At 40.3% G+C, this 9,267-nt stretch overlaps 1 protein-coding gene across 2 annotated transcripts in view; it reads right to left on the bottom strand.

Annotated features, from left to right (window-relative positions):
• brf1a (BRF1 general transcription factor IIIB subunit a) overlaps positions 1–9,267 on the bottom strand; it is a 206,738-nt gene that overhangs the window by 60,702 nt on the left and 136,769 nt on the right. The gene's annotated exons all lie outside the window — the stretch shown is intronic.

The raw sequence follows: 9,267 nt of genomic DNA, 5'->3' as shown, positions 1-9,267 counted from the left end.
TGACTCCCCAACCCACAGATCCAGAGCCAGAAACCCCTGCAGAAGTGATAGGAGGGAGGGACGGAGAGCACAAGACTCTGGAGGGGAAGAAGCAGTTAGTAACATGCATTAATGGAATGAGGTTCATACAGATGGAGAGGAGGAAGAGAGGTGCTCAGTGCATCATGGAAGTCCCCCAGCAGTCTAAGCCTATAGCGCGTAACTAAGGGATGGTTCAGGACTCTCCTGAGCCAGCCCTAACTATAAGCTTTATCAAAGAGAAAAGTCTTAAGCCTACCTTAAATGTTGAGACGTGTCTGCCTCCTGAACCCAAACTGGAACCTGTTTCCACGAGAGAGCCTGATAGCTGAACGCTCTGGCTCCCGTTCTACTTTTGGAGACACGTGAACACACTACCCTGCATTCTGGGAGCGTAGTGCTCTCGTAGGTTGTAAGGTACTATCTCTTTTAGAGAAGATGGTGCCTGACAATGAAGAGCTGTGTAGGTGAGAAGAAGGATTTTAAATTCTATTGATTTTACAGGAAGCCAATGCAGAGAAGCTAAAACAGGAGGGATGTGATCTCTTTTCCTGGTTCCTGTCAGAACACGTGCTGCAGCATTCTGGATCAGCTGAAGTGTCTTTATGGACTTTTTCAAGAAGCCTGATAGAAAAGAATTGCAGTAATCCAGCCTAGAAGTAACAAATGCATGGACTAGTTTTTCTGCATCATTTTTAGACAAGATATTCCTGTTTTTTTGCAATATTACGTGGGGGAAAAAAGGCAATCCTTGAAATTTGCTTAATTAAAGGACATTTACTGATCAATTAAAGGACATTTCCTGATCAAAGATAACTCCAAGATTCCTCACAGTGGTGCTGGAGGCCAGGGTGATGCCATCCAGAGTAACTATCTCTTTGGATAATGTGTCACGGAGGTGCTTGGGCCCCAGAACAATAACTTCGGTTTTATCTGAGTTTAACATAGAAAATTCCAGGCCATCCAGATTTTAATATCCTGAAGCATATTGGAAGTTTAGCTAACTAGTTAGTTTCATCCGGCTTGATCGATGGATATTGAGTATCATCTGCATAACATTGAAAGTTTATGGAGTTTTTTGCTGATAATATTACCTAAAGGAAGCATGTATAAAGTGAACAGGATTGGACCGAGCACAGATCCTTGTGGGACTCCTGACTAACTTTGTTGTGCATGGAGGATTCATCGTTACCATGTACAAACTGAGATCGATTTGATAATAGACTTAAACCACTTAGAGCAGTTCTTTTAATGCCAATTAAATGTTCCAATCTCTGTAATAAGATATGATGGTCAATGGTATCAAATGCAGCACTAAGACTAATACACAAGTACAGAGATAAGTCCTTTGTCTGATGCAATTAGGAGATCATTAGTAACTTTCACAAGTGCTGTGTCTGTGCTATGATGAACTCTAAATCCTGACTGAAAATCCTCAAATAAGCTGTTGTTATGCAGAAAGTCACACAGCTGTTTGACGACTGCTTTCTCATGAATCTTAGAGAGAAATGGAAGATTGGATATAGGTCTATAGTTGGCTAAAACATCTGGATCAAGGTTGGGCTTTTTCAGAAGAGGTTTTATTACAGCAACTTTAAAGTGCTGTGGTACATAGCCTGTTAATAAAGACAAATTGGTTATATCTAGTAGAGAAGTGTTGACTAAGGGTAAAACTTCTTTAAGTAGCCTAGTCGGGATGGGGTCTAAGAGGCAGGTTGATGGCTTAGATGAAGAAATAATTGAATTAAATTGATGAAGATCAAGTAAAGCAAAGCGGTCTAAACATACATCTGGTTTTACAGCTGTTTCTAAGGTTCCTGAGTTTAGAGATAAGTCAGTGCCAGTTAAAGGGAGGTCTTGGTCAATTTTTTTTCTAATAGTTTATAATTTTATCATTGAAGAATCTCATAAAGTCGTTACTACTAAGAGCATGTGAATACTCAATACAGCTGTGACCTTCCGTCAGCCTGGCTACAGCTTAGTTAAGAGATAAAGCATTTGACCTACACACACGAAATACCAGCCTTTTTGTTCAATAGGTTCTTCTTTACTGCCTCTCTGCAGTATCTGCTGAGTGACAAAGAAATCAAAGTGAAGACGGCGCTGTGGATGGCAGAAAACTCTGACTACCTCAAAGAGCAGAGAGGTACGTTCACAGTACAACATTTCTGTGCTGGTTGTTTCAATGCGAATTTAACTTTTATTTCTTGCAGTGGCTCAGTTGTCCCAAAACGTACCTTCCACACATAGTTTTTTGTCAGTTGAACTATTTAAACGTCCAACTGAACCTATCGGCGTCCTGCTGTGATCTCTCACTGTGTCATATTGATGTTATCTCAGTTTGTATGTTCAGACTGTTTCTTGTTTTCTGCTTTCAGAAAAGGAAGCAAAGATAGCGAAGGAAAAGAGCTCGGGATCTACAAAGAAAAAGAGGTAACAGCATGCGGCCTTAAACACTATGAGATAAGAAAGGGCCGCTTGTCGGAGCTTGGCAAAGACAGGAAGCACGACGAGCGATGGTCAACACTCACAGGCGGTCTCAAACATTTGAGCAAACCGAGCCAAACACAGTTGTCGCAGAGAATGCACCAGTCAGATGTAAGGTGTCTGTCACCTATCCTACGCCTTCATATAACCATTATGTCTCACAGGACAGTCCTCAACTAAAGACATTCTTAGTGTACTCGTTGGATTCCTTAATCAAAACCAGTGAACCAGTCCTTGGAAAGCAATCGACCTCCAAAAAGGTCAACATGCAGCCCTAAAATAAGCTGTGTTTTTAGCTTTTAAATTGTTTAGTTATCTTAAGCTTGAGAAGAGTTTCCTCAACCCACAAAGGAGCACTTACCTATCCTTTTTTTTAGAGTTTTGATAGATAATTTCCCAACCAGTAAACTGCTTAAAATGCCACATTTAAAAAGTAAATAAATAAAATCAACAAGTTTTTTTGCTTTTCTTTATCAATCATTTAATGGGCCAAGAGCTGTGAGGTCTCGGTCTGGGAAGGAAGACAGGTTGGGTATCTAGTCAGCGGGGAGCTGGTTTCACTGTGGTGGAGCCAGACAGCAAACCGTGGAGATTGTGTTGAGTAGCAGGGCAGAGGTGGAGGTAGCAGCCGTGTTGGCAGCAGCAGGTTGTGGATGGCTGGGGTGTATGATCGGACCATGTCCTGGTGTGGGATGGGCCTTAGCCTTTAGCTGCATTGTAGCAAGCACCAGTGACTTGAATCGTATGCAACTTTAAGTCTTCTTTGATTTTCCTGGAGCTGATCTTGGTTGAGCCTTTTCCATTTTGCCTATTCTTCCATCCATTTAATGGTCGCTGACCCTTTTTTCCCCACATCGTTCAGTTTCAGATTCCATTTCAAGGCATTTGAAATCATTTTGGCTGAGCAGCCTATCATTTTCTGCACTCTTTATATGTTTCCTCTCTCCAATCAACTTTTTAATCAAAGTCCGCTGTTCCCGGAGCACTGTGAACCACCCATTTTGCTGAGTATTTCAGAGTGAAATGCACTATAACCAGTATGCACAACATTGCTTCCTTCCTTCCTTAAATATGGGCATAATGACCACCTGTTTCTTCACAGAATCAATCACCTCACTAATTGACACAACACTGCTATTATTTTGAACATGCCCCTTTTAATTATAGATTCAATTCCACAGAATGACAGCATGACTGTTGGGTCTGTTGGTTTTCTATGACTCTACAACACTTACTAGTTAATTCTTTGCCACGTAAAAATATCACTTCTACCAAAATGATTTATGAGGTTAGTGATGTTGGACGGCACACAACTGTATATAGTCATAGTGACACTGTGAGACAGATGCGAGTGAGACAGACAGATGATCAGACTAAAACAGACAGGCAGCCTCTCATGTCCCGTTACTGGTTTTGGCACAGACCCTTTGTTAGAGCCAACATCTGTTCACTGGTTTCAACTAGCTGGCTCAACTGCAGTGGAACAGAGATCTAATGAGACATGCAACCTCCTGACACGCCGATCCAAGCAGCCACGCTCTGTCATTTCACTGACAATGAGTGAATAAATGAATAAACAGAGACATTCTTATATGTGTGTGTGCATGACAAAGCAAGCATACTTTGTGGCTTTAACATTTCACATCGTGAGTTGATAGCGGCTGTTTGTGGGGGGCCCTGAAGTCGATGTGTACATAACTTGTGAGATTTAAACCCTTGTCATTGTGAAATGTGTTTAAAAGTTATTGGTTCCAGTGAAGAGAATCTCTGCTGATCTGTAGCCATAATGTGTAGTGAGGTCAAGGTGATGTTGAATAACTGAAGCTGGGTGAGAACCCCAATATGGCGTCCTAATTGAGATAAATGGCTGATTACAGAATGTGTTCAGCTGTGCATTTGGCAATGATGTTCCTCTCGCAATTCCTTTTCATATGCGACCTAATTGGTCTAATAGGAACAAACATTGCCAGATAGCCTTTGACCCTCATCTTCTGAGTGGAATTAAAGTAAAATTAGTAAAGTTAGATTGACTACTCATTATGACAGAAGTTGTTCTTTTATACCCGCTGTTTTGTACTTTGGACTTTTTCCCTCTGACAGCGCAGAGGACCCATAAGAGGCACCCCCCAATCCGAGCCAACACCGCGGACGGCCCATCGAGAAGATGCTGGAGCAGAAGAAGATCTCCAACAAGATTAACTACGACGTCCTGAGGACCTCTACATCAACCGGCGCTAGCCCGGCTCGCCAGGCCGAGACCCGAAAAAGAGCGCTCTGCCACCAAGCTGACGGGACGCAACCGCCAGCCCGCACGGGCTCCCACTCAGCCTCAGCACGCCGCTCAGCACCCTGGGAAAAAGGTTGGTGGACGGCATGTTTTATACTTGTGAGCAGTGAATCATCAGGTGTCTGTACCCGGTCCTCTTAGAATAACCACAAAGTATATTCGTTGGTCTAGGTTAACTCCAAAAACCGGATCATAACATGAACCATTGTGCAGATGATCCGACTGATCATTGACACTGTACAATCCCGACTGATATATTTCCAGCACACAAACAGGTTCACACCATTTCTTAGTTTTCACGAATTTTCTGAAATGCAGGAAGTTGCAACGGAAGTCAAAGGGGACAATCCGTTCAGAGTCCTGGGGACACTGACAGAAAATCACAGGTGTGTGGCAATATTAGCCTTGCATTGATGTGTACTGAGATATGGTACATTGATTGTTTGATGACAGAAGGTTTACATCCATTTTGATAGACTGTTATTGCCATTTCATAAACATTAGGGATAGAATAATTTGGTTCCAGTGTCTCCAATGTGAAGATTTACTGCTTTTCTGTGTTTTATGTTGTAAATTGAATGTCTTTGGGTTTTGGACTGTCTGTTTAACAAATCCAGCAGTTTTGGCTCCAAGTCTTGTTTTGGACGTCTTAGCATTATTGTTTGACATTTATAGACAAAAGGATTAGTTGCACCACTGACTATCTACATCTGCTGCAGTAGGAAATTTCCAATCATCCGCGGGTATTCTTTAGGTAATAACTGTCTATCAATCAATCAGCTCATTTTAGATCAAATAGATACAATTTAATGTATTTAATACCATTAAATAACTAAGAAAATGGACAATAAACAAGAACTATTAAACCACCATCACATGAATTCATTCTTAAAGAGGAAAATGAACTTGTATATAACTTTAGAGATATTTAGTAGCCCCTTTTAAGTAGCTAAGTACATTTACCCAAGTACTACACTTTTCTGACTACTTGTACTTTATATAAATTTATTGGTTGGAGTAATCTCGCCCTAGGGTTCTTTTTGCACCACGTCCTCGAGTCCACAAAACCCCACCTACTACTACAGTTCAAGTTTGTACTATTTACTCAACTGCATAGTCTGATATCCACTTAAAAAAAACAAATATTCATTCAAGCTGTTTGTCTATTTCTCTTTGTTAGCATCAGATCTAATGTCCAAGTCCCTCCATATTGTGCGCATGTTAGGAGCTGCGATGGATGTTGAGTAAACACATACTCATCAAATAACAGCTGTTGTATTAGCATCTTTTAAGTGGTCCTTTTCCATTCCTGCCTATCATGTTTAATACTTCTGAATTTAATTAGTAATAACTTTGTGCTCTCCACTTGTTACCCACCGTTACTGTAATGTAAACCACCGCCACACTCCTTATACAACACCTAACTTACATGAATCCATATTTAATTATGTTTCCTCAGTCCCTCAGTTAATAATCCTCAATGCAAACAGCAGATGCTGGTTGATGAAGGCGCGATGGATGCAGAGTGTTTGCTCGTGTCTGATGCAACACCAGCCGTTCCTCCTCTGCCACTGGGTCAAAGCCACTCGCTTTTTGTTTAGTTTTTCTGGCACAAGACGGTGGCTTCACTCCATAATGATGAGGCGGCTCTTCTCCTGTCGCCCAGAATAATCACCTGCGACAGGAGGACAGATGCTCAGTTTTTGTGATTTTTTTTTTGTTTGTTTTTTGCTTCTTAACTCTTGTGGGATTTTCTCTCTTCTTCCACCTTCTCTGCCAGGATTTGTCTCTGGCTTGTTGCGCCCCCCACCCCTCCCCACCAACAACATGCATTCAGAGACTGATCCACACCACGCCTTTCAGACAGCTTTTAATGGGTTTTTTTGCAGCGAGAAAAGCTAAAGGTTTTTTCAGTTGGTGTGGTGTAGGTGGAAATTGGTTTCCTGTGGTTCTTTAAAAACTTAAAGCCCTTTCAGTTATGTTGGTTTTAGGTACCATCTTAAAGCTTTATATGGACCCTATAGAGGCAGCATTTAGTGATTAAGGGACACCCCCCTGCTGCCTCCATGTTCCTGCTCGACACCCTCTGCTACAATTATCCATGTCTCTCTCTCTCTCTCTCTCTCTCTCTGTGTGTCTCTCTCTCTCTCTCCCTCTCTTACCCACAACCGGTCGAGGCAGATGACAGCCCACCCTGAGCCATGGTTCTGCTCGAGGTTTCAGCCTTTCAGTTTTTCCTTGCCTCTGTCGCCTAATGCTTGCTCTTGGTGGGAACTGTTGGGTTTCTGGAAAAAACATCACAGAGTGCAGTCTAGAACTGTTCTTTTATGAAAACCGCAATGAGATAACTGCTGTTGTGATTTAGCGCTATATAAATAAAATTGAATTGAAATTGAATTAAGCTGCCTGGGCACCTGGGTAGCTCACCATATATAGAAGTATACTCCTCAAATTAGCATCTCCAGGGTCAACTGCACCCTGCGGCCCTTTTCTGCATGTCATTCCTTCTCTCTCCCCTTTCATGTCTTCAGCTGTCCTATATAAATAAAAAAACTCATCCTAAAAAAAAATAATAATTCCTAGCCTTCTTTCCACTGTGTATAACTGACCTATAACTGTATATATTCAATATGTTAATGTTTAGTTTTATTTTGAACTGAGCAGACAAATGTCTCCTCCATGGACACACACAGCGATCAGCTGACACTCTGGTGTAAATCCGACAAAGCTGAGGGTCACTAAACACCACTTATGAAAGGGCAACATTGCAAAACATGCTCAAAGTTTTGTACTTAAGTTTAAAGATACTTAAATATGCAGTGGGAGTACTTCAATTCTGTTTATTCAAATTGACAGGCACTGTAAACCACTGTGGGCTGATGACACTTGGAAAGGATCCTTCTGTTAACTAATTTGAGTGGAAGCCTTAGCCACCTCGCCTGTTGGTTACAGTAACGCTCTATTCTCAAAAGCCAACAGTTGATCCAGACAAGCTAAAAAATGTCATATCATGTACACTTTGATGGATGTTTGCAACTAGAGATGTTCCGATACTAGTATCGGTATCGCCTCCGATACTACCTAAACCTCTGGTATTGGAAAGTACTGGAGTGTATGCACCGATCCAATACCACATAATAAAGCCCTAAAGAAAGTCTACATTAAAAGTAGTTTATTTATGTTTTTTTCTGTAACCGAGTGTCAAACTGGATGATAAAATAAACTTCTGTGGTGTTCATTGTTTGTTCATGTTTCACAAAGAACATAACCTGAGCCAGACCAACAACAAAAATACCTAGCAATCATATCATATCCATACAGGGAGAGTAGTACACAGCTGTTAAAACATAAAATATATGACTCACTGGTATTGGATCAGTACTCGGTATTGGCCAATACACATGTTCAGATATCAGAATCAGTATCGGGAAGCAAAAAATTGTATCGGACCATCTCTACTGGCAACGGAGAGTACTACTTTTGTTTTCTCTTAGTTTGGTTAACTTGTTGGTTTGTTTCTCCATCTCATCAACAGATTTCTTTTTAGTGATCTCAGCAATGACTTGAGTTTGTTCAAGGGTAGTGTCAGATTGACAGAGTGAGACTTTGTAGAAATGTTTTTCTTAGAAGCCAATGTAGGACAGTCATGATGCTTGAATAATAATCATAAACAGTATATTACAAATACTATTGTAATTTGTAACATAGGAATAAATGCCTAAAACTTTGAAAACGGCTAACAATAAGAAAGGAAAGAGTCACAGTCCTGTAGCCCTATTTGTTAAATTTGAAAAACCCCAAGAGGCACCACAATCTTCTAAACTTTAATTATAAAATATCTAAAGGAGTTCAATCAACATGAAAAACACAGTAGCAGACGTGCATCCGAAGATTGCGGTTTCATTTAATTGTATTCTGATTAAGTTAGTCTTTTGTTCCCCATTCAATTAGATTTTATAATTGATTATGATGTTGATTTTAATTTGCGTTTTGAAATGTGCTCTTTTGATAGAGAGTTTGGGAGAGGAGCAGAAATGTTGAAGAATTCCTTTCCCAATGTTGTATGGGCATCAAAAAGCATGATGAAACCTTCAACCAAAGTTTCACTGAATCAGTTTTATTGTTTTGCAATATCCTACTAACAAACCCAAAACTCCAACATTAACATTGTAAATTCAGAACAAAAAGAGTTCAAAACCAAGGGACATATTAACCCCATCACATTTTTACAAGAAGAAAAATGGTACAAGTTACATTTTTTCTACCTGCAACTCAACGGCCTTAATTTACTTTCTGTGATAAACGTGTATTCATGACTTAATTCAGAAAATTATTCTGGATATGACCACTTATTTTTTTCCATTGTGTATTTTTAACATGATTTATAACCTTATGACAAAAATTTTGAATTGTGTTCCAGTAGAGGCCAATTGCATTCCCTAAACATATGTTATCTCAATTGTTTGAAATTGAGA

The sequence above is a fragment of the Etheostoma spectabile genome, chromosome 9 (assembly GCF_008692095.1).
Source record: "Etheostoma spectabile isolate EspeVRDwgs_2016 chromosome 9, UIUC_Espe_1.0, whole genome shotgun sequence".
In the NCBI taxonomy this organism is placed as follows: Eukaryota; Metazoa; Chordata; class Actinopteri; order Perciformes; family Percidae; genus Etheostoma; species Etheostoma spectabile.
The sequence above is the reverse complement of the archived record's forward strand: the minus strand, read 5'-3'. Positions and strand labels throughout refer to the sequence as shown.